We start from the raw sequence: 26289 nt of genomic DNA, 5'->3' as shown, positions 1-26289 counted from the left end.
TCCATCATCATAAATCCTTGCTGATTTCCTAAAGTCAATGTTCAGAGTTTGACTGAAGTTTTCTGCAATGAAAGCATTACGTAGAGAATCTGGGATTACATTTGGCCATGAGGCAGGATCTTATAAGACAAATCCTGTGGATGAAATGTCCGCTGAGACATTGAGAGGAGACACAAAAGAAGTAGATGCTGGCTGAGAAATAATGGAGGGAGGGCTTCCTGTATGATCTGACGTATCTGCAGATTCAACTGTACTGGTAACATCAGAAACTGTTTTCGTGAGCATGTCTGTGATCTTTCTGCAGCTTCTTACATCTTTCTTTTTCTGTTCTTCTTCTTGAATTTTCTTCTTTCTTTTCTGTGACCCACTCGCATAAGAACATCCAACATCACGTTCACGAGATGCCATAATGAGGATGTATCACTGTCTGTAATCATGCAAATACAGGAAGGAGAAAAGAGAATATGAATGTGTAAATTCAAGAATTATGTGGATTAAAGTAAAGGTTGGATGCGAGAAGTGGGTCATAATAAGCGTGTATGCACCTGGAGAAGAGAGGAATGCAGAGGAGAGAGAGAGATTTTGGGAGATGTTAAGTGAATGTATAGGAGCCTTTGAACCAAGTGAGAGAGTAATTGTGGTAGGGGACCTGAATGCTAAAGTAGGAGAAACTTTTAGAGAGGGTGTGGTAGGTAAGTTTGGGGTGCCAGGTGTAAATGATAATGGGAGCCCTTTGATTGAACTTTGTATAGAAAGGGGTTTAGTTATAGGTAATACATATTTTAAGAAAAAGAGGATAAATAAGTATACACGATATGATGTAGGGCGAAATGACAGTAGTTTGTTGGATTATGTATTGGTAGATAAAAGACTGTTGAGTAGACTTCAGGATGTACATGTTTATAGAGGGGCCACAGATATATCAGATCACTTTCTAGTTGTAGCTACACTGAGAGTAAAAGGTAGATGGGATACAAGGAGAATAGAAGCATCAGGGAAGAGAGAGGTGAAGGTTTATAAACTAAAAGAGGAGGCAGTTAGGGTAAGATATAAACAGCTATTGGAGGATAGATGGGCTAATGAGAGCATAGGCAATGGGGTCGAAGAGGTATGGGGTAGGATTAAAAATGTAGTGTTAGAGTGTTCAGCAGAAGTTTGTGGTTACAGGAAAGTGGGTGCAGGAGGGAAGAGGAGCGATTGGTGGAATGATGATGTAAAGAGAGTAGTAAGGGAGAAAAAGTTAGCATATGAGAAGTTTTTACAAAGTAGAAGTGATGCAAGGAGGGAAGAGTATATGGAGAAAAAGAGAGAGGTTAAGAGAGTGGTGAAGCAATGTAAAAAGAGAGCAAATGAGAGAGTGGGTGAGATGTTATCAACAAATTTTGTTGAAAATAAGAAAAAGTTTTGGAGTGAGATTAACAAGTTAAGAAAGCCTAGAGAACAAATGGATTTGTCAGTTAAAAATAGGAGAGGAGAGTTATTAAATGGAGAGTTAGAGGTATTGGGAAGATGGAGGGAATATTTTGAGGAATTGTTAAATGTTGATGAAGATAGGGAAGCTGTGATTTCGTGTATAGGGCAAGGAGGAATAACATCTTGTAGGAGTGAGGAAGAGCCAGTTGTGAGTGTGGGGGAAGTTCGTGAGGCAGTAGGTAAAATGAAAGGGGGTAAGGCAGCCGGGATTGATGGGATAAAGATAGAAACGTTAAAAGCAGGTGGGGATATAGTTTTGGAGTGGTTGGTGCAATTATTTAATAAATGTATGGAAGAGGGTAAGGTACCTAGGGATTGGCAGAGAGCATGCATAGTTCCTTTGTATAAAGGCAAAGGGGATAAAAGAGAGTGCAAAAATTATAGGGGGATAAGTCTGTTGAGTGTACCTGGTAAAGTGTATGGTAGAGTTATAATTGAAAGAATTAAGAGTAAGACTGAGAATAGGATAGCAGATGAACAAGGAGGCTTTAGGAAAGGTAGGGGGTGTGTGGACCAGGTGTTTACAGTGAAACATATAAGTGAACAGTATTTAGATAAGGCTAAAGAGGTCTTTGTGGCATTTATGGATTTGGAAAAGGCGTATGACAGGGTGGATAGGGGGGCAATGTGGCAGATGTTGCAAGTGTATGGTGTAGGAGGTAGGTTACTGAAAGCAGTGAAGAGTTTTTACGAGGATAGTGAGGCTCAAGTTAGAGTATGTAGGAAAGAGGGAAATTTTTTCCCAGTAAAAGTAGGCCTTAGACAAGGATGTGTGATGTCACCGTGGTTGTTTAATATATTTATAGATGGGGTTGTAAGAGAAGTAAATGCGAGGGTCTTGGCAAGAGGCGTGGAGTTAAAAGATAAAGAATCACACACAAAGTGGGAGTTGTCACAGCTGCTCTTTGCTGATGACACTGTGCTCTTGGGAGATTCTGAAGAGAAGCTGCAGAGATTGGTGGATGAATTTGGTAGGGTGTGCAAAAGACGAAAATTAAAGGTGAATACAGGAAAGAGTAAGGTTATGAGGATAACAAAAAGATTAGGTGATGAAAGATTGAATATCAGATTGGAGGGAGAGAGTATGGAGGAGGTGAACGTATTCAGATATTTGGGAGTGGACGTGTCAGCGGATGGGTCTATGAAAGATGAGGTGAATCATAGAATTGATGAGGGAAAAAGAGTGAGTGGTGCACTTAGGAGTCTGTGGAGACAAAGAACTTTGTCCTTGGAGGCAAAGAGGGGAATGTATGAGAGTATAGTTTTACCAACGCTCTTATATGGGTGTGAAGCGTGGGTGATGAATGTTGCAGCGAGGAGAAGGCTGGAGGCAGTGGAGATGTCATGTCTGAGGGCAATGTGTGGTGTGAATATAATGCAGAGAATTCGTAGTTTGGAAGTTAGGAGGAGGTGCGGGATTACCAAAACTGTTGTCCAGAGGGCTGAGGAAGGGTTGTTGAGGTGGTTCGGACATGTAGAGAGAATGGAGCGAAACAGAATGACTTCAAGAGTGTATCAGTCTGTAGTGGAAGGAAGGCGGGGTAGGGGTTGGCCTAGGAAGGGTTGGAGGGAGGGGGTAAAGGAGGTTTTGTGTGCGAGGGGCTTGGACTTCCAGCAGGCATGCGTGAGCGTGTTTATTAGGAGTGAATGGAGACAAATGGTTTTTAATACTTGACGTGCTGTTGGAGTGTGAGCAAAGTAACATTTATGAAGGGATTCAGGGAAACCGGCAGGCCGGACTTGAGTCCTGGAGATGGGAAGTACAGTGCCTGCACTCTGAAGGAGGGGTGTTAATGTTGCAGTTTAAAAACTGTAGTGTAAAGCACCCTTCTGGCAAGACAGTGATGGAGTGAATGATGGTGAAAGTTTTTCTTTTTCGGGCCACCCTGCCTTGGTGGGAATCGGCCAGTGTGATAATAAAAAACAAATTTTTCATTATCAATTATTAATTTTTTAATCATTATTAAATTTTTTTTCTGTCAATTGGGGGGATATGGCCCTTGTAGCCCCCTTTCCTCTGGCTGTGCATCTAAAAATTCAAAACGTTACCAGAAAGGAGTCATATACAGAACTTTTACCATAGATTAGGTTAGTGATTTGGGCTACGAATATTTTACTAATTCATCCTCCTTGATCTCCAATTTACTTAAACAGAAATCATACTGAGTCCAAGAACAATGCACAATGGTATTTATATTACCATTTTCATAACTAAACTAATCATTATGTTTTGCATGATATATGGCCTACCACCATAGATAAGGACATGAGAATTAAAGAATGCAGGGACAATTTTCAGTTTCACCCAACCAACGATTTTCTGATGTGGCTTATGTGTTTCTGGGGAAATATGTAGTAAATTAATTGATGTTCTACATCACTTCCGTCGCAACTTGAAAACTAAGCATTTGCGATGGAAGTGATGTAGAACATCAATCAATTGAGATCTGTTATTGAAATGATAAAGACTTAAAGACAGGACAAAGTGCTTTTAAAACCTACAAACGGAAGTCAGTTTGCGTTTTTAGGTTTTTCTTTACAGTATTTTTACCAAAAATGCGTCTTTACTGGTCCATGCGTCTTTACTGGTCAAGTAACCCTATCAGGTACCTCCCTTAACATTTAGAGGCGAAAACAAACATTTATCCATACACATCAATGTCTATCAACAACACTTCAGTTAATTTGTCACAGTACAAGTCTAGATAACGTGTAATTACTACAGAAAATTGGAGAGGAATCTCCCATACTCACCCATTAGCGGGAAAACACAGCTGTTCTGATGTAAACAAAGGCGTGTTGAGTGTTGCCATCTATGGTTAGGTTTATTTATTTTTATTTTATTTTATTTCATTATTTATTTTTGTTTTGATTAATTTTTAAAAATCAATTTTACTCTCCAAACACTTGAACTTTTTAGGTAGGGACCCCTTTGCACTTGCACCATGTGCGCAGTCTTGGATGAGCCCCTGAACCCCTTGGACTGCGGGGCCCCCAAATGCGCGGGGCCCTAGGCAAATGCCTCGTTTGCCTATGCGGTAATCCGGCCCTGTATGGTGCACAGTGAGTGCTCACACCCATTCTCTCATGTCTAGGTGACTCAGGCTTATCGTGGCAATGTTAAATGTATGACACATAAAACGTATACAGGAGGGCCCCGCTTTACGGCGTTCCGCTTTACGGCGTTCCGCTAATACGGACATTTCAAATTATGACCAAAACTCACTATACGGCTCCCCCCACCTGACTTTCTAATACGGTCACCGTGCCCCACCCTGTTTGTTTACATTCTCCATGAGCTCAGTAAGCACTAAGTCTCTCCATTTTGTCTGGAAACTCCAAAATTTCAAATGTTTTTAAAAGTTATTTCATATTTTATATATACTCTGATAATTATACTTATGTATACCTGTACCTAAATAAACTTACATACATCGAGTCATTTAAATGTCGTATATTACGTTAATATACACATTTTCATTAATCCATCCATGATATTTTTTTCAAAATTATATAATAAACACGATGCATAACATATAAATAAGATAAATACACCCCACAGTAGAATAAATAAACATAAATGTGAGATGTCGTAGCAGACGACTTGCACAAGTGGTGATAATAACAATACTGAGTCTCATTAAATGTCGTATATTACGGTAATATACACATTTTCATTAATCCATCCATGATATTTTTTTCAAAATTATATAATAAACACGATGCATAACATATAAATAAGATAAATACACCCCACAGTAGAATAAATAAACATAAATGTGAGATGTCGTAGCAGACGACTTCCACAAGTGGTGATAATAACAATACTGAGTCTCATTAAATGTCGTATATTACGGTAATATACACATTTTCATTAATCCATCCATGATATTTTTTTTCAAAATTATATAATAAACACGATGCATAACATATAAATAAGATAAATACACCCCACAGTAGAATAAATAAACATAAATGTGAGATGTCGTAGCAGACGACTTCCACAAGTGACGCCATAATAACAATAGTCACGGAGTCTCATTAAATGTCGTATATTACGGTAATATACACATTTTCATTAATCCATCCATGATATTTTTTTCAAAATTATATAATAAACACGATGCATAACATATAAATAAGATAAATACACCCCACAGTAGAATAAATAAACATAAATGTGAGCTGTGGTAGCAGACGACTTCCACAAGTGGTGATAATAACAATAGTCACGGAGTCTCATTAAATGTTGTATATTACGGTAATATACACATTTTCATTAATCCAGCCATGATATTTTTTTCAAAATTATATAATAAACACGATACATAACATAAAAAGATGATAAATACACCCCACAATAGAATAAATAAACATAAATATAAGATGTGGGAGCCTGGTTTGTTTACATAACTCTGCTTCTGTTACCTCATGTACTCATTCTTTCTCTCTCTCATTTATTCGTTTTATCTCATTTACTTACTCCTGACCCTACATTAAGACTACAAATATTTTAAGGTAAGTAATGAGTGAACTGTATATACATTTTATCGCTCTGGGATGCTTAAATATCATAGAATAGTATGTGTGGGTGGGGTGGCCTGTAAGGTAGCCTGGCTATTACAATACATACCACACTTGATTTCTTACAATAAATACTACTTGTCTCACCCTAGATTAAGACTATAAATATTTTAAGGTAAGTAATGAGTGCACTATGTGTGTATTGTACCTTTTTATTGTTTTTTGATGCCTGGTTCTATTGCTAACTTAATATATGTTAGTGTAAACTTGTTATCTAGTGTTTGTATGCATTTATAAGTGGAAAAAAAGGGTGTTCCACTTTACGGCGATTTCCGCTTTACGGCGGTAGCCTGGAACCTAACCTGCCGTATAAGTGGGGCCCTCCTGTATATACCTTTGGGGCACTAGCAGTAAAAACGTATATATATGTTTGGACCATTTACGGGTTAAGAACATAAGAAAGAAGGAACACTGCAGCAGGCCTACTGACCCATGTGGAGCAGGTCCATGCCCCCCTCAGATTAGCCCAATGACCCACCCAATCTGGTCACCTACACTCAAGGAAGGAGCATGGCACCAGACCCAGCAGCACAAGCTAGTCAAGTCCAACTCACACCCACTCATGTTTTTAACTTATTTTTAAAACTACACAACGCTTTAGCCTCAATAACTGTACTCGGGAGTTTGTTCCACTCATCCACAACTCTATTATCAAACCAGTGCTTTCCTATATCCTTCCTGAATCTGAATTTTTCCAACTTTAAACCATTGCTGCGAGTCCTGTCTTGGCTGGAAATTTTTAGCACACTCTTTACATCCCATTTATTTATTCCTGTTTTCCATTTATACACCTCGATCATATCCCCCCTAATTCTATGCCTCAGGAATATCTGAGAAAGTTAGAGCTAAGGAAGGGGCAGCAATAATGTTGAAAGATCAGTTATGGAAGGAGAAGAGGGAATATGAATGTGTAAATTCAAGGATTATGTGGATTAAAGTAAAGGTTGGATGCGAAAAGTGGGTTATAATAAGTGTGTATGTACCTGGAGAAGACAGGAGTGTAGAGGAGAGAGAAAGATTTTGGGAGATGTTAAGTGAATGTATAGGAACTTTTGAACCAAGTGAGAGAGTAACTGTGGTAGGGGGCCTAAATGCTAAAGCAGGAGAAACATTTAGAAAGGGTGTGGTAGGTAAGTTTGGGGTGCCAGGTATACATGATAATGGGAGCCCTTTGATTGAACTGTGTATAAAAAGTGGTTTAGTTATAGGTAATACATATTTTAAGAAAAAGAGGATAAATACGTATACAAGATATGGTGTAGGGCGTAATGACAGTAGTTTGTGGGACTACGTATTGGAAGATAAAAGACTGTTGAGTAGACTTCAGGATGAACATGTTAATAGAGGGGCCACAGACATATCAGATCACTTTTTAGTTGTAGCTACAGTGAGAGTAAAAGGCAGATGGGATACAAGGAAAATAGAAGCAGCAAGTAAGAGAGATGTGAAAGTTTATAAACTAAAAGAGGAGGCAGTTAGGGTAAGATATAGACAAGTATTGGAGGACAGATGGGCTAGTGAGAGTATAGGCAATGAGGTTGAAGATGTATGGGGTAGGTTTAAAAATGTAGTGTTAGAGTGTTCAGCAGAAGTTTGTGGTTACAGGAAAGTGAGTATATGAGAGAAGAATGATTGATGGAATGATGATATAAAGAGAGTAGTAAGGGAGAAAAAGTTAGCATATGAGAGGTTTTTACAAAGTAGAAGTGATGCAAGGAGGGAAGAGTACATGGAGAGAAAAAGAGAGGTTAAGAGAGCAGTGAAGCAATGTAAAAAGAGAGCAAATGAGAGAGTGGGTGAGATGTTTTCAACAAATTTTGTTGAAAATAAGAAAAAGTTTTGGAGTGAGATTAATAAGTTCAGGAAGCCTAGGGAATGAATGATTTTGACAGTTAATTATTATTATAATCATAGGGGAGCGCTAAACCCGTAGGAATATACAGCACATGTGGGGGGGATGGGAGGCATTCAGGCTGAATTCAGGGAAATGGAGCACAGATCCAATTCCCTAGATAAAGAGCCCCTCACCAATCTGACAGTTAAAAATAGGAGAGGAGAGCTATTAAATGGAGAGTTAGAGGTATTGGGAAGATGGAGGGAATATTTTGAGGAATTGTTAAATGTTGATGAAGATAGGGAAACTGTGATTTCGTGTATAGGGCAAGGAGGAATAACATCTTGTAGGAGTGAGGAAGAGCCAGTTGTGAATGTGGGGGAAGTTCATGAGGCAGCGGGTTGAATGAAAGGGGATAAGGCAGCTTGGATTGATGGGATAAGGAGAGAAATGTTAAATGCAGGTTGGGATATAGTTTTGGAGTGGTTGGAAGAGGGTAAGGTACCTAGGGATTGGCAGAGAGTGTGCATAGTTCTTTTGTATAAAGGCAAAGGGGACAAAATAGAGTGCAAAAATTATAGGAGAATAAGACTGTTGAGTATACCTGGTAAAGAGTATGGTAGAGTTATTATTGAAAGAATTAAGAGTAAGACGGAGAGTAGGATAGCAGATGAACAAGGAAGCTTCAGGAAAGGTAGGGGGTGCATAGATCAAGTGTTTACAGTGAAACATATAGCTGAACAGTATTTAGAAAAGGGTAAAGAGGTTTTTGTGGCATTTATGGATTTGGAAAAGGCATATGACAGGGTGGATAGGGGGGCAAAGTGGCAGATGTTGCAGATGTATGGTATATGGGAGGTAGGTTACTGAAAGCAGTGAAGAGTTTTTACGAGGATAATGAGGCTCAGGTTAGAGTACGTAGGAGAGAGGGAGATTATTTTCCAGTAAAAGTAGGCCTTAGACAAGGATGTGTGATGTCACTGTGGTTGTTCAACATATTTATAGATGGGGTTGTAAGAGAAGTGAATGTGCGGGTGTTGGCAAGAGGTGTGGGGTTAAAAGACAAAGAATCTAACACAAAGTGGGAGTTGTTACAGCTACTTTTTGCTGATGACTCTGTGCTTTTGGTAGATTCTGAAGAGAAGATGCAGAGGTTGGTGGATGAGTAGGGTAGGGTATGTAAAAGAAGAAAATTAAAAGTGAATATAAAAAAGAGTAAGGTGATGAGGATAACAAAAAGATTAGGTGATGAAAGACTGGATATCAGACTGGAAGGAGAGAATATGGAGGAGGTGAATGTATTCAGATATTTAGGAGAGGACATGTCAGTAGATGGGTTTATGAAGGATGAGGTGACTCACAGAACTGATGAGTGGAAAAGGGTGAGTAGTGCACTTAGGAGTCTGTGGAGACAAAGAACTTTGTCCATGGAAGCAAAGAGGGGAATGTATGAGAGTATAATTATACCAACACTCTTATATGGGTGTGAAGCATGGGTGGTGAATGTCGCAACAAGGAGAAGGTTGGAGGCAATGGAGATGTCATGTCTGAGATCAGTGTGTGGTGTGAATATAATACAGCAAATTTGTAGTTTGGAAATTAGGAGGAGGTGCGGGATTACCAAAACTATTATCCAGAGGGCTGAGGAGTTGTTGAGGTGGTTCGGACACGTAGAGAGAATGGAACGAAACAGAATGACTTCAAGAGTGTATAATTCTGTAGTGGAGGGAAGGTGGGGTAGGGGTCAGCCAAGGTTGGAGGGAGAGGCTAAAGGAGGTTTTGTGTGTGAGGGGCTTGGACTTCCAACAAGCATGTGTGAGCGTGTTTGTTAGGAGTGAATCGAGACAAATGGTTTTTAATACTTGATATGCTGTTGGGAAACCGGCAGGCTGGACTTGAGTCCTGGAGATGGGAAGTACAGTGCCTCCACTCTGAAGGAGGGGTGTTAATCTTGCAGTTTTATAACTGTACTGTAAGCATGCCTCTGGCAAGACAGTGATGGAGTGAATGATGATGATAGTTTTTCTTTTTCAGGCCATCCTGCCTTGGTGGGAATCAGCCAGTGTGTTAACCCTTTGACTGTTTTGGCCGTATATATACGTCTTACGAGCCAATGTATTTGACATATTAATACACCAAAATTCTAGCGGCTTCAAATCAAGCAAGAGAAAGCTGGTAGACCCACATGTGAGAGAATGGGTCTCCATGGTCAGTGTGCGCCATATAAAAAAATTGGGGAGCCAGTGGTGCATTGTGGGAATGCCATTTCAGTAGTCCTTGTTCAGCATGCCTAGTGGTAAGAAATATGTGACTCCCCGGTAAATCTGGGACTCTTCTCTTCCCAAGTGATCGCTCTAACACAGATGGAAGTGTCAGTAAAGATCAATTTCATGGTTTTGAGGGGTCTGTGACCAAAAGCAATGTCCAGGATACCAGAAGAAAGAAAAAGAAAGGAGAAAGGAGGAGAATGAAGGAGAATAAAGGAGAATAAAGGAGAATAAAGTAGAATGAAGGAGAATGAAAGAGAAAGAAATAGAAAGAAGTAGAAAGAAGATGAAAGAAAGATAATTAGGTAGGAGGATGGAGGTAAACGAGCATCAAGCATCGGACCCCATTGTTTTGACAGGCGGTAGGGGGAGTGAGTAATGATACAGTATGTCATTTTGATAGCTGCCGAACACTGACTCAGCACATTTAGAAGTCCACACACACACACACACAACAAAATGAAAGTGTCCAGTGACTATATATGTGTATATATATCATAGAAACCAAAAGGTAGGAAAGAATAAAGAAAGAAAGAATGGTAGGTAAGTAGGTAGGAAGGAATGATGACACATTTACCTAGGATAACTACATAACACAACTGTCTACTACTACTACTACGAAGAAAACTGCTCAGAGAGGTGTTTTGTCAGTGCACATGAATAAAAAAATACAGACACACTCATTTTATGTGTGAGGAGTGTAAAACACCATTGTGTATGAAACCATGTTTCAAAGAGTTCCACAAGCTGCAGAACTTTTAGGAACATGTCCAGTGACTGTACATTTGTATACACATTATAGAACAATAGTAATAAAAAAATTTTTGTATTGTTTGTGTAAACAAATTTTGTAAACAATATACATATTGATAATTATGTTTGTGCACTTATTGAGTTGTATACAATGAGTGAATGTATGTACATTGCACATCACTTTGGACTCACAGGCCACATAAGTTGTGTGAAAAAATAAAATAGTGAAGAAAAAGAAACCTTGGAAAGCAAGTAAACCAAAGTTTACCGGGTGAGTGGCATTCGCGGCTGTTGCCATACGTGGCTCATTTTCTGCCAACTTTATTCCTCTATATCTCCATAAGTACTGATCGCAAAAATTTGTTTTGGGGCTTAACCCTCTCAGGGTTGGTGCTGTACTAGTATGCATAAATTCTAGCTCCTTCAAATCTAGCGAGCAAAAGCTGGTAGGCCTACATATGAAAGAATGGGTCTATGTGGTCAGTGTGCATAGTATAAAAAAAAGTCCTACAGCACACAGTGCATGAGAAAAAAAAAAACTCTATGTTTCTGGTTTAAAACAGCGACTTTGCAGTGCATTTTCGTATGCTATTTATGGTTGTATTCTAGTTTTCCTGGTCTTATTTTATAGAATGGAAGATATATTATGGAAATTGAGATGATTTTGATTGGTTTCACAATGAAAAGTACCTTGAAATTGAGCTCAAAGTAGCAGAAATGTTCGATTTTTGCCAAAGTTCAAAAGTAAACAAAACATGCCATGCATCCAATACACATCAACTGGTGAGTCTAATATTCTTTCACAAGTGCACTGATATTATTTATACCATTTCTACACCATTTCTACACCAATGCAGTAGTGTGCATAACAGTAAATCAATTTTTTGTGAGAATAAAAATTCAAAGTGGAAAACAAAAGAAATGTAACAGAGGCCTGGGGACGTGACTAATGAACGGAGGAAATATTATTTTAGTGCCAGGAATGTCTGTCTTGTTTATTCTGGACCCTATTTGGAAATTGGCATCTTTTGAAATTTGTGTGAAATTGGCAAAATTGCCAATTTCTGACCACTTTATTGGATAGTTAAAATCGGTAAATGGGCAGTTTCTTGTACTCATTCCATAGAAAAAATGGGGCTCTAGTGAAATAGTTATGACTTTTGTCGACTGGTACATTGGAACTGGCCGAAAATAGGGCTCAAAGTGGGCGAAATCGCCAATGCGTAAACATTGTCGAGACCGATAACTTCGCAAGAGCATAATTCCATAAGTTTTCCATCAAATTTTATACTTTTGGTGTCATTATGATCAGGAAAAGATTTTCTATCATATCATAAGAAATTTTTTTTTTCCCAAAAATTTCTGACCCTGAGAACAAGTTGTCACAGCTGTTCTTTGCTGATGACACTGTGCTCTTGGGAGATTCCGAAGAGAGGTTGCAGAGATTGGTGGATGAATTTGGTAGGGTGTGCAAAAGAAGAAAATTAAAGGTGAATACAGGAAAGAGTAAGGTTATGAGGATAACAAAAAGATTAGGTGATGAAAGATTGAATATCAGATTGGAGGGAGAGAGTATGGAGGAGGTGAACGTATTCAGATATTTGGGAGTGGACGTGTCAGCGGATGGGTCTATGAAAGATGAGGTGAATCATAGAATTGATGAGGGAAAAAGAGTGAGTGGTGCACTTAGGAGTCTGTGGAGACAAAGAACTTTGTCCTTGGAGGCAAAGAGGGGAATGTATGAGAGTATAGTTTTACCAACGCTCTTATATGGGTGTGAAGCGTGGGTGATGAATGTTGCAGCGAGGAGAAGGCTGGAGGCAGTGGAGATGTCATGTCTGAGGGCAATGTGTGGTGTGAATATAATGCAGAGAATTCGTAGTTTGGAAGTTAGGAGGAGGTGCGGGATTACCAAAACTGTTGTCCAGAGGGCTGAGGAAGGGTTGTTGAGGTGGTTCGGACATGTAGAGAGAATGGAGCGAAACAGAATGACTTCAAGAGTGTATCAGTCTGTAGTGGAAGGAAGGCGGGGTAGGGGTCGGCCTAGGAAGGGTTGGAGGGAGGGGGTAAAGGAGGTTTTGTGTGCGAGGGGCTTGGACTTCCAGCAGGCATGCGTGAGCGTGTTTGATAGGAGTGAATGGAGACAAATGGTTTTTAATACTTGACGTGCTGTTGGAGTGTGAGCAAAGTAACATTTATGAAGGGATTCAGGGAAACCGGCAGGCCGGACTTGAGTCCTGGAGATGGGAAGTACAGTGCCTGCACTCTGAAGGAGGGGTGTTAATGTTGCAGTTTAAAAACTGTAGTGTAAAGCACCCTTCTGGCAAGACAGTGATGGAGTGAATGATGGTGAAAGTTTTTCTTTTTCGGGCCACCCTGCCTTGGTGGGAATCGGCCGGTGTGATAATAAAAAAAAAAATAGAGAACAAGTTTAGGAGAGGGCCTGCCGACCCTGAAAGGGTTAAAACAATTAGAAAATTAATCTTAGCATTTTCATAAAATAATTTTTTTTTTTTTGAATATTCTTCGACACCAGGAGACACTTCAGGATTTGGGGTTGCGACAATCAAAGGGTTAATAATAAAAACACAAAATTCTTACTGCCCATTCTGCTTACTTCAGTAACACTAAAACAATCTGTCTGTCCCTTTCAAATGCATGTGTGCATACACACATGCATGCACACACAACACACACAAACAAGAAGGTAAAGGAATTGAATGTAATGACCCTGGAGGGCAGAAGGACCAAGGGAAACATGATAGGAACATACAAAATACTCAGAGGAATTGAAAAGGCAGACAGGAACAAGCTATTTGAGAGGCAGGAAATAGGTACTCGGGGGCACATTGGAAAGCTAAAGACAGACGAGTCACAGGGATGTCAAGAAGTACAGCAGGGCCCAGCTTTACGGCATTTTGCTTTATGGCATTTTGCTTTACGGCGTTCCGCTAATACGGTCATTTCAAATTATGACCAAAACTCTCTATATGGCTCCCCCCAACCTGACTTTCTAATATGGTCACCGCGCCCCACCCGGTTTGTTTACATTCTCCTTGAGATCCGTAAGCACTAAGTCTCTCCATTATGTCTGAAAACTCCAAAATTTCGAGTGTTTTTAAAAGTTATTTCATATTTTATATATACAGTGGACCCCCGGTTAACGATTTTAATCCGTGCAAGAGGGCTCATCGTTATGCGAAATAATCGTTATGCGAATGAATTTTCCCCATAAGAAATAATGGAAATCAAATTAATCCGTGCAAGACGCCCAAAAGTATGAAAAAAATTTTTTTTTACCACATGAAATGTTAATTTTAATACACACAAACTGAAAAAGGCATGCACAATTAAATGACACTTACTTTTATTGAAGATCTGGTGATGATTGATGGGATGGGAGGAGGGGAGAGCATTATCTTCTTACTGTTTAGAAGGGGAATCCCCTTCCATTACGACTTGAGGTAGCAAGTCCTTTTCAGGGGTTACTTCCCTTCTTCTTTTAATGCCACTAGGACCAGCTTGAGAGTCACTGGACCTCTGTCGCACAACAAATCTGTCCATAGAGCTCTGTACCTCCCGTTCCTTTACGATTTGTCTAAAATGGGCCACAACATTGTCATTGAAATAGTCACCAGCACGGCTTGCAACAGCTGTGTCAGGGTGATTTTCATCTATAAAGGTTTGCAGTTCAACCCACTGTGCACACATTTCCTTAATCTTTGAAGTAGGCACAATGGATTCCACAACTGGCATAGGCTTCTCAGGGTTAGCCCCAAACCCTTCAAAATCTTTCTTAATTTCCATACTAATTCTCACCCTTTTTACCACAGGGTTGGCACTAGAAGCTTTCTTGGGGCCCATGGTCACTTATTTTCCAGAAACAGCACCGAAAACACTGTAATAATACGAAATATTCCGAGTGTATGCTTGGATGTTACCGCGGAGGCTGGCTGGTAAACAATGGGACGGCCGGCACATGTGAGGCTGGCTGAGGGCACATTGGACGCGTCTCGGACGAAAATCGGTAAGCGGGTTTTTAATCGGTATGCGCGGCAAAAATTTTGCGATAAAAGTAATCGGTATGCGGAAAAATCGCTATGTGATGCCATCGTTATGCGGGGGTCCACTGTACTCTGATAATTATACTTATGTATACCTGTACCTAAATAAACTTACATACTATGCTGGCGTGCAGGTACACATTAAAATCAGTAAGTGTCGTATGTCTCGAGATGTCATATTAGTAATGATAATAATCATCACTGAGTCTCATTAAATGTCGTATATTATGTTAATACGTATACACAATTTCATTAATCAATCCATGATATTTTTTTTTTTCAAAATTATATAATAAACACAACACATAACATATAAAGATGATAAATACACCCCACAGTAGAATAAATAAACATAAATATGAGATGTGGTAGCCAGACTTTTATGGGTGACAGCAAGAATAACATTTTCTCTAGTCCAACATCAGAGAAAGTGTGTTACTGGGAGGTAACTGTAGAAAATTATTCCTTTCATATGTAAGTAAGTAAATTTATTCAGGTATACACAAATACAGTGGACCCCCCACCTCACAGACACATCACGTTACGTTAAATCCGGCATACGAAGCATTTGAATGCAAAAATTTTGCCTTGCCTCATAATAAAAAACTCGCCTTACGTGATTCGTCTGGGACACGTCCCACATGTGGCCTCAGCTCCAGTGTTTACAAGCCAGCCAGTGCGGTCGCATCTACGCATGCATTCGGTACATTTCACATTATCCCAGTGTTTTTAGTGCTTGTAATGGCAAAATAAGTCATCATGGACCCCAAGAAAGCTTCTAGTGCCATCCCTGTGGTAAAAAGGGCGAGAATTAATATTGAATTGAAAAAAGAGATTAAGGAAATGTGTGCATAGTGGGTTGAACTGCAAACCTTTATGGATGAAAATCACCCTGACACAGCTACTGCAAGCCGTGTTGGCAACCTGTACAATGACAATGTTATGGCCCATTTTAGGAAAGTTTTAAAGGAACGGGAGGTACAGAGCTCTATGGACAGATTTGTTGTGCGACAGAGGTCCAGTGACTCTCAAGCTGGTCCTAGTGGCATTAAAAGAAGAAGGGAAGCAAACCCGGTAAAGGACTTGCTACCTCAAGTCCTAATGGAAGGGGATTCCCCTTTTAAACAATAACTTCCACACTCTCCCCTCCTCCTATCCCATCATCACCAGATCTTCAATAAAGGTAAGTGTCATGTATTCTAATCTTAGTAGAGTGGTAATTGTGCATGTCTTCTTCAGTTTGTGTGTATTAAAATTAATATTTCATGTGGTAATTTTTTTTTTTTTCATACTTTGGGGTGTCAGGAACGGATTAATTTGATTTCCATTATTTCTTATGGAGAAAATTAATTCGGCTAACAATAATTTCGGCTTACGATGAGCTCTGCGGAACGGATTAATATCGTAAGGTGGGGGTCCACTGTACAGTTACACAGATTATCATATGTAACAGCATATGTGTAGAGAACCTAGGATAACCCAAAAAAGTGAGACAGAGTGACTTATTTTCATTGCCTTCACTCAGAGTGTCATTTCTTCTAAAAATGGTGTTACATGAGAATGGGAGTGTTCTTCTTTATTTATTCTACCGTATCAATGTAGAGACAACTTGTATACAATGTAACTTGTACACAAACCAGATGTGTACACTTTGTTTACAAAACTGGTGTTCGCCTGGTTTATTTACATAACTCTGTGCCTGTCCTCCCTCATGTACTCATATTCTGTCTCTTTCATTTATTCATTTTATTTTGTTTACTCACCCCTGACCCTACATTAAGACTGCAAATATTTTAAGGTAAGTAATGAGTGAACTGTATATGCATTTTATCGCTCTGGGATGCTGAACCCTTTCAGGGTCCAGAGGCCAAATTTCAAAGGGTGCACCAGTGTCCCAGAATTTTCAAAAAATAATTTTGTTATTTTTTCTTATGAAATGATAGAGAATCTTTTTCTGAAGATAACAAAACAAAAAGTACGAAATTTGATGGAAAACTGACGAAATTATGCTCTCCCAAATTTTGACGTGTCAGCGATATTTATGCATCGGCAATTTGCCGACTTTGACTCCCAATTTATTCCAATTACCTTATTCCAGTCGACAAAATTCTTAGCTATTTCACTAGTATTACTTCTATCAATTGAGGACAAGAAATTGCCAACTCAACTGTTTCAACTACAAAATAAAGTGATTGGAAATTGGGAATCTGGGCAATTTAGTGCAAAGTTCAAAATACAGTATTCCAATTTCAAAATAGGGTCCAGAATAAACAATGCAGGCATTCCTGGTACTAAACTAACATTTCCTCTGTTCATTAGTTACGTTTTGAGGCTTTACAAATGAATTCCATTTTGATTTTTAATTCACATAACAAATTTTTATTCAAACCAAAAAATAGAAGATATACTGTCCTGCAATATAGTAATAATTGTATAAATAACATCAGCACATTTGTGAACATATATTAGACCCACCAGCTGGCGTGTATTAGACGTGTGAGGTCATTTGTTTACTCTTGAACATTGGCAAAAATTTAACATTTCCGCTACTTTGAGTTCAGTTTCAAGCCATTTTCTGTACTAAAACCAATCAAAATCATCTCTATTTCTGTAATATATCTTTAATTCTATCAAATGAGACCAAGAAATCGCAAATGCAACTATAAAAAACATATGAAAAAACACTGCAAAGTTGCTGTTTTAATCGAAAATTACAGTCTGTTTTTTTTTTCTCTCATGCACAGTGTGCTGCAGGATTTGTTTTATGTGGTGCACATATACCACATTGGTGTATTCTCTCATATCTAGGCCAAAATTTACCGCTCACAGCTTATCAGAGTGAGCTGAGCTCATGGCGTAGATCTACGGTTTGGACCCTCAACATAAAGCCGTAGACCTATGGCATGGACCCTGAAAGGGTTAAATATCATAGAATAGTATGTGTGGGTGGAATGGCCTGGTATGGTAGCCCGGCTGACTACCATACACACCACACTTGATTTCTTACAATAAATACTACTCATCTCACCCTAGATTAAGACTACACATATTTTAAGGTAAGTAATGAGTAAACTGTATATGCATTTTATTGCTCTGGGATGCTTAAATGTAATAGAATATTATGTGTGGATGGGGTGGCCTGGTATGGTAGCCCGGTTGACTGCCATACATACCACTCTTGATTTCTTACAATAAATACTACTTGTCTCACCCAAGATTAAGACCACAAATATTTTAAGGTAAGTAATGAGTGCACTGTGTGTGTACTATTTTACTTTTTTATTGTTTTTTGATGGCTAGTTCTATTGCTAACTTAATATATGTTAGTGTAAACTTGTTATCTAGTACAGTGGCCCCTCGATAATCGTTGGGCTCAATAGTCGTCCTTTTCGGAAATCATCGCATTATTTTTGTCCAAACATTGGCTCACAAATGGTCGGTTGACTTGCTAATCGTCGTTCGTCCTGGACGCGTACTCATGGCTCTGAGCCGCCTCGGCCTCCCTTCCCAGCTAGTGTGCCATTGTTTAGCAGTGAGCGACAGTCCCCTCACTTGTTCATACGAAATATTTCATAATATTCCATTCATTTTAGTGCTTGCAAGTGCTAAATAAGCTAGCATGGCTCCAAAGAAAGCTCCTAGTGCCAAGCCTTTGGTAAAGAAGGTGAGAAATACGATTGAATTTAAGAAAAAACACCACTGAACAACATGAAAGTGGGCGTACGTGTGGTGTGGCTGAACTAGCCAGGATGTATAACAAACCCAATACAACCATATCTTCCATCGTGGCAAAGAAAAAGGAAATCAAGGAAGCTGTTGTTGCTTGGAGAAAATTGTTGCCAGATTGTGTCCACAAGAGGGATTTTGAAGGGTTTGTGGCTGACCCTGATGAGCCTATGTCAGTTGTGAAATCTATTGTGGCATTGGAGAGTTCCATGGGGTTGGATGTGAGTTTGGAGGATGTGGAAGAGTTGGTGGAGGACCACAAGGAAGAGCTAACCACTGAGAAGTTGCAAGAGCTTCAGCAGGAACAGCAACAGATCGCAGCTCAGAATCTTGCTGCACAGGAGGAGGAAGAGAGATGGAAGAAGGTGCCTGCTTCAAAAATTAAGGAGATTTTTTAAATGTGGGGTAGGATGGAAAGATTTATGGAGAAACATCACCCTGAGAAGGATGTTGCAAGCCATATCTGCAACTTGTACAGTGACAGGGTCTTGGCCCATTTTAGAGAAGTTTTAAAGAGATGCCAGAAACAGCTCTCTGGACACTTTTTTTGTGAGACAGGACTCCAGTGACTCTCAAGCTGATCCTAGTGGCCATAAATTAATTGAAATGCAATTAATCCATTCCAGTGGAATTCTGTATTTCAATAATTTAGCTAACATCAACTTCACGGCTTATTTATCTATCTCACTTGATCTAATATGACATAATAAACAACATAAATAACATAGAAACCTGATATATACTCTAGAATGAATAAAATATGTCATTATATATGTGGCAGCGGCAGCAGCCGACGAGTGTTTGGAGACAAGACAAAATACTCCTTGAATACATGTATTTCGCTACCATCAACTCTCTGGCTTATTTATCTATCACAGTTCATCTAATATGGCATAACAAACAATATAAATAACACAGAAACCTGATATATACTCTAGAATGCATAAAATATGTCATTATATGTGTGGCGGCAGTGGCGGCCGACGAGAGTCTGTCTGGAAACAGGACAAAATACTCCTTAAATATTTCGCTATCAGCTCTGTGGCTTATTTATCTATCACAGTTCATCTAATATGAAATAGTAAACAATGTAAATAACATAGAAACCTGATATATACAGTAGGGCCCCACTTATACAGCAGGTTAGGTTCCAGGCTACCACCGTAAAGCGAAAATCGCCGTAAAGTGGAACACCCTTTTTCTCCACTTATAAATGCATACAAATACTAGATAAGTTTACACTAAAATATATTAAGTTAGCAATAGAACTAGGCATCAAAAAACAAAAAAGTACAATACACACATAGTGCACTCATTACTTACCTTAAAATATTTATAGTCTTAATCTAGAGTGAGACAAGTAGTATTTATTGTAAGAAATCAAGTGTGGTATGTATGGTAGTCAGCCGGGCTACCATACCAGGCCATATAATATTCTATTACATTTAAGCATCCCAGAGCGATAAAATGCGTATACAGTTTACTCATTACTTACCTTAAAATGTTTGTAGTCTTAATCTAGGGTGAGATGAGTAGTATTTATTGTAAAAAATCAAGTGACTACCTCACTGGCAACTACCCGAACACACTGTTCCAAGCTCTGACTAACCCTACTGAAGTCTCCCTTATTATCAACACACTAAAAAACAAGACAGGAGATTTAAATACCTTACCACCCTTTATATACAAAAAAGCGTCACAAGTACTATCACCAATCATTGCAACACTCTTTAACAAATCCATAGAAACCTCTACCTTCCCTACAGTTCTCAAAATAGCAAGGGTCACCCCGATCCATAAAGGAGGAGACCAAACAGACTTGAATAACTATAGGCCAATATCCAACTTACACCCTCTCTCTAAAATCTTCGAAAAATTAATTCATAAGCGAATCTATTCCTACCTCATCTCCCACAACATACTCAACCCCTGTCATTTTGGGTTCAGGCCTAATAAAAATGCTAATGATGCTATTGTACACATGCTAGAACACATATACACTGCAATAGAGAAAAAAGAAGTCCCACTGGGGATCTTCATAGACTTACGTAAAGCTTTTGATACAGTTGACCATGACTTGCTGCATATAAAATTGTCGCACTATGGTATAAGAGGGCACTCCGTCAACTACCTAAAGTCATACCTCAGCAACAGAAGCCCAGTCATGCTAACCAATACTGTAAATACCGAATTACAGAAAATATCTATCTGGATGATTACTAACAAACTTACTCTAAACATTGACAAAACCTACTTCATTCAGTTTGGTAACAGAGCTACAGATGTCCCTCTTAACATAATGATAAACGGATCACCTATCACAAAACTCAGAGGGAAAATTCTTAGGAATCCACCTTGATAATAGACTCAAATTTCAAACACATATACAGTGGACCCCCGGTATTCGATGGCATCGGTATTCGATAAATCCGGTATTCGAGGCATTATATGGCAAAAAAATTTCCTCGGTATTCGATTGAAAACCCGATATTCAATACGATTCGTACGAGATCTGTCCACATGTGGCCTGAACTGCCCCGTGTGTGCCAGTGTTTACAAGCCAGCCAGTGCGCGCATCTAAGGATACATTCGGTACATTCCATATTATCACTGTGTTTGGTGCTTGTTTCTGCAAAATAAGTCACCATGGGCCCCAAGAAAGCTTCTAGTGCCAACCCTGTGGTAAAAAGGGTGAGAATTAGTATGGAAATTAAGAAAGATTTTGAAGGGTTTGGGGCTAACCCTGAGAAGCCTATGCCAGTTGTGGAATCCATTGTGCCTACTTCAAAAATTAAGGAAATGTGTGCAAAGTGGGTTGAACTGCAAACCTTTATGGATGAAAATCACCCTAACACAGCAATTGCAAGCCATGCTGGTGACTATTACAATGACAATGTTGTGGCACATTTTAGACAAATCGTAAAGGAACGGGAGGTACAGAGCTCTATGGACAGATTTGTTGTGCGACAGAGGTCCAGTGACTCTCAAGCTGGTCCTAGTGGCATTAAAAGAAGAAGGGAAGTAACCCCGGAAAGGGACTTGCTACCTCAAGTCCTAATGGAAGGGGATTCCCCTTCTAAACACTAACACCTCTCCCCTCCTCCCATCCCATCAATCATCACCAGATCTTCATTAACCCTTTGACTGTTTCCGACGTATAAATACGTCTTACGAGCCAATGTTTCAGACGTATTTATACGCATAAATTCTAGCAGCTTCAAATCAAGCAGGAGAAAGCTGCTAGGCCCACATGTGAGAGAATGGGTCTCCATGGTCAGTGTGCACCATATAAAAAAAATCGGGGAGCCAGTGGTGCATTGTGGGAATGCCATTTCAGTTGTCATTTTTCAGCATGTCTAGTGGTAAGAAATATGTGATTCCCCAGCAAATCTGGGACTCTTCTCTTCCCAAGTGATGCTCTAACACAGATGGAAGTGTCAGTGAAGATCAATTTCATGATTTGGAGGAGTTTGAGACCAAAAGCAATGGAGGAGGAGGAGGGGGAGGAGGGGAGGAAGAGGAGGAGGAGGAGGAGGAGGGAAGGAAGAGGAGGAGGAGGAGGAGGAGGAGGAGGAGGAGGAGGAGGAGGAGGAGGAGGAGGAGGAGGAGGAGAAGAGGAGGAGGAGGAGGAAGAAGAAGATGTAATAATATTGTAACCTTGAAGCAAGAAAAAAAAAGTCCACCCCATGACAGTGACAAGATAAGGGGAGATAACATCTGATAAGAGCTGACTTTGATGAGCGTAAAGGAGGGTAATATTACATGACCATCGCCTCCCTTTGTTTTTGCTGGTACACAAACATTTCTGTCTGTCTATTTGTCTGTCTGTCAAGCTCCCTGTCTGTCCATCTAGCTCTCTGTCTCAGAGAGAGCCACAAGACTGTGTCATCACGTTTACTCACATCTTCAAGCAGAGTATAGCACTTTGTCTGGATTTCTTGGGTTATCCTAGGTAATTTACACTATGTATACTTGTATTTATGTGTACCTGTGAGACAGAGATAGGCAGACAGATAGAAAGAGAGACAGATTGAAAGATATAGAATGAGGGAGAAAGATAATTAGATAGAATGGAGGAGGGGAAGCAGCATCCGACCCCATTGTTTTGACAGGCAGTAGGGGTAGTGACTAATGAGACAATATGTCACTTTGACAGCTGCCGACTTCTGACTCAAAACAATTATAAGCCACACACTCCCACACAAGACAAGGAGGAGAAGGAGGAGAAGGAGGAGAAGGAGGAGAAGGAGGAGGAGAAGGAGGAGGAGAAGGAGGAGGAGAAGGAGGAGGAGAAGGAGGAGGAGAAGAAGGAGGAGGAGAAGGAGGAGGAGGAGGAGGAGGAGGAGGAGGAGGAGGAGAAGGAGGAGGAGAAGGAGGAGGAGAAGGAGGAGGAGGAGGAGGAGAAGGAGGAGGAGGAGGAGAAGGAGGAGGAGAAGGAGGAGGAGAAGGAGGAGGAGAAGGAGGAGAAGGAGGAGGAGGAGGAGGAGGAGGAGGAGGAGGAGGAGGAGGAGGAGGAGGAGGAGGAGGAGGAGGAGGAGGAGGAGGAGGAGGAGGAGGAGGAGGATTGTTTGTTTGTTTTTGTAAACAAGTTTTGTAAACAATATATTGATAATTATGTTTGTGTGCTTATTGTGTTGTATACAACGAGTGTATATATGTACATTGCACCTTACTTTGGTCTCATAGGCCACATAAGTTATGTGAAAAAATAAAATAGTGAAAAAAAACAAAAAACCTTCAATTACAAGTAAACTAAAGTTTACCGGGTGAGCGGCAGTCGCCGCTGTTGCCATACGCGGCTCATTTTCTGCAAATTTCACGGCTCTATATCTCGGTAAGTACCGATGGCAAAAATTTTTTTTTTTGGACTAAAACACTCAGAAAAATAATCTTAACATTTTCATAAGAAAAAATAATTTTTTTTTTTTTGAATATTTGGCGACATAGAATGACAGTTTCAGAGAGGGGCCTGAAACAGTCAAAGGGTTAAAGGTAAGTGTCAATTATTTTATTGTTATTGTAATTATTCTGTTGCACTAAACTTAATATTTCATGTAGCAAAATTTTTTTTTTCATACTTTTGGGTATCTTGCACAGATTAATTTGATTTCCATTATTTCTTATGAGGAAAATTGATTCGGTTTTCGATATTATCGGTATTCGGTGAGCTCTCAGGAATGGATTAATATTGAATACTGGGGGTCCACTGTACAACAAATTTCCAAAAAAATTTCCAAGACCGTAGGCATACTATCGAAGATATGGTACTATGTTCCACAGTCAGCCCTCCTGGCCCTATATCACTCGCTTATTTACCCCTATCTCACCTATGGAATTTGTGCATGGGGCTCAACAACAATAAACCATCTCAGACCATTAATTACCCAACAAAAGGCTGCAGTCAGAATGATAGCTAATTCCCACTACAGGCAGCACACTCCACCAATACAGTGGACCCTTGACCAGCGATGGCATCGACTAACGATAAATCTGACTAGCGATACATTTTATCGCAAAAATTTTGCCTCGATTAGCGCTAAAAAACTCAACCAACACTATTCGTTCCGTCTGAGACACGTCCACTTCTGGCCAGTGTTTACAAGCCAGCCAGCCACCGCGGTCACTTCCAAGCATACAATCAGAACATTTCATATTATCACAGCCTTTTTAGTGATTGCACCTGCAAAATAAGTCACCATGGGCCCCAAGAAAGCTTCTAGTGCCAACCCTACAGCAAAAAGGGTGAGAATTACTATGGATATGAAGAAAGAGATCATTGCTAAGTATGAAAGTGGAGTGCGTGTCTCCGAGCTGGCCAGGCTGTACACAAAACCCCAATCAACCATCGCTACTACTGTGGCCAAGAAAACGGCAATCAAGGAAGCTGTTCTTGCCAAAGGTGCAACTATGTTTTCGAAACTGAGATCGCAAGTGATAGAAGATGTTGAGAGACTGTTATTGGTATGGATAAACGAAAAACAGATAGCAGGAGATAGCATCTCTCAAGCGATCATATGTGAAAAGGCTAGGAAGTTGCATGACGATTTAATTAGAAAAATGCCAGCAACTAGTGGTGATGTGAGTGAATTTAAGGCCAGCAAAGGTTGGTTTGAGAGATTTAAGAATCGTAGTGGCATACATAGTGTGATAAGGCATGGTGAGGCTGCCAGTTTGGACCAAAAAGCAGCTGAAAAATATGTGCAGGAATTCAAGGAGTACATAGACAGTGAAGGACTGAAACCTGAACAAGTGTTTAATGGTGACACTGACAATGTTGTGAAACACTTTAGGAATGTCATAAAGAAACAGGAGGTACAGGCCTCTATGGGCAGATATGTTGTGTGACAGAGGTCCAGTGACTCTCAAGCTGGTCCTAGTGGCATTAAAAGAAGAAGGGAAGTAACCCCGAAAAAGGACTTGCCACCTCAAGTCCTAATGGAAGAGGAATCCCCTTCTAAACACTAAGACCATCAACACACTCCCCTCTTCCCATCCCATCAATCATCACCAGATCTTCAATAAAGGTAAGTGTCATGTAACTGTGCATGTCTTCTTCAGTTTGTGTGTATTAAAATTAATATTTCATGTGTTAAAAATTTTTTTTTTCAATACTTTTGGGTGTCTTGCACGGATTAATTTGATTTCCATTATTTCTTATGGGGAAAATTAACTTGACTAACGATTATTTTGACTAACGATGAGCTCTCAGGAACGGATTAATAGCGTTAGTCGAGGGTCCACTGTATTCAAAACTCTAAACCTACTCGCCATTCAAAACATCCATACTTCTTACTGCACCTACTACATTCATAGAACACTTAATTCTGATATAAACCCTCCCCTCAAATGTCTCCTTACCAACCTCAACAGAACACACGACCATAACACAAGGCACAGATCACTCTTTAATATTCCTCGAGTCTATCTCATGCTATGCAAAAACTCAATGCACATAAAAGGCCCTAAAATCTGGAATTCATTACCTGTGAATATAAAAGAAACACTGTCTGTTTATAAATTCAAGTCTCTTCTCAAAAATCACTTACTCACCCACAACTAAATAAACACTGAATAACTGTATCTCATAAATTGTATCTTGTAAATGTTTTCTCATTATTGTATAGCATAAATGTCTAACCTGTGACCCAATCAAACTTTTATTTTTTTAATTACATTACCTAACAAAATATGTACGTACTACATTCTACTGAATGCTCAGCAACACAGTAAATGACCATATGACCTGTCTTTGTAATACTCATTTGTACTAAATTGTTATCTGTTCACAATAATGTTTTTACCACTGAATATATCATTGCTTAGTTAATCTTAAGTTAATTTTAAGCCTGCTCATAAAGCTCTGCATACAAGGGGCTTTGGTATGTTGCACTGTAATAACATTGTACTTCACTGTATCATGTTCAAATTAATAAATAAATAAATAAATAAATATATAAATATGGTAGCCAGCCAGGCTACCATACCAGGCCAACCCACCCACACATACTATTCTATGATATTTAAGCATCCCAGAGCGATAAAATGTATATACAGTTCCCTCATTACTTACCTTACAATATTTGTAGTC

General features: G+C 39.5%; 1 protein-coding gene across 6 annotated transcripts in view; it reads right to left on the bottom strand.

Moving 5' to 3' along the window:
- LOC128694479 (mitochondrial potassium channel ATP-binding subunit) overlaps nt 1-26289 on the bottom strand; it is a 348027-nt gene that overhangs the window by 130750 nt on the left and 190988 nt on the right. The gene's annotated exons all lie outside the window — the stretch shown is intronic.

This window comes from Cherax quadricarinatus, chromosome 6 (genome assembly GCF_038502225.1).
Source record: "Cherax quadricarinatus isolate ZL_2023a chromosome 6, ASM3850222v1, whole genome shotgun sequence".
Taxonomy (NCBI): Eukaryota; Metazoa; Arthropoda; class Malacostraca; order Decapoda; family Parastacidae; genus Cherax; species Cherax quadricarinatus.
This window is presented reverse-complemented; position numbering and strand designations above follow the sequence as displayed.